Here is a 252-nt window from a genome sequence, read left to right on the forward strand (position 1 = left end):
TACACGTGGTTTGGCTAGTTGCTGTGCGAGGTTTTCCTAGTTGCTGCACGAGGTTTGGCTGGTTGCATCGCGAGGTTTGGCTAGTTGCTACATGTGGTTTGGCTATTTGCAGCACGAGGTTTGGCTAGTTATTCCACGAGGGTTGGCTAGTTGCTGCGCGAGGTTTGGCTAGTTGCTGTGGAGGTTTGGCTAGTTTCTGCACGTGGCTTGGCTAATTGCTGCGCGAGGTTTGGCTACTTGCGCGAGGTTTGG

The sequence above is a fragment of the Penaeus vannamei genome, chromosome 10, assembly GCF_042767895.1.
Source record: "Penaeus vannamei isolate JL-2024 chromosome 10, ASM4276789v1, whole genome shotgun sequence".
Lineage (NCBI taxonomy): Eukaryota > Metazoa > Arthropoda > Malacostraca > Decapoda > Penaeidae > Penaeus > Penaeus vannamei.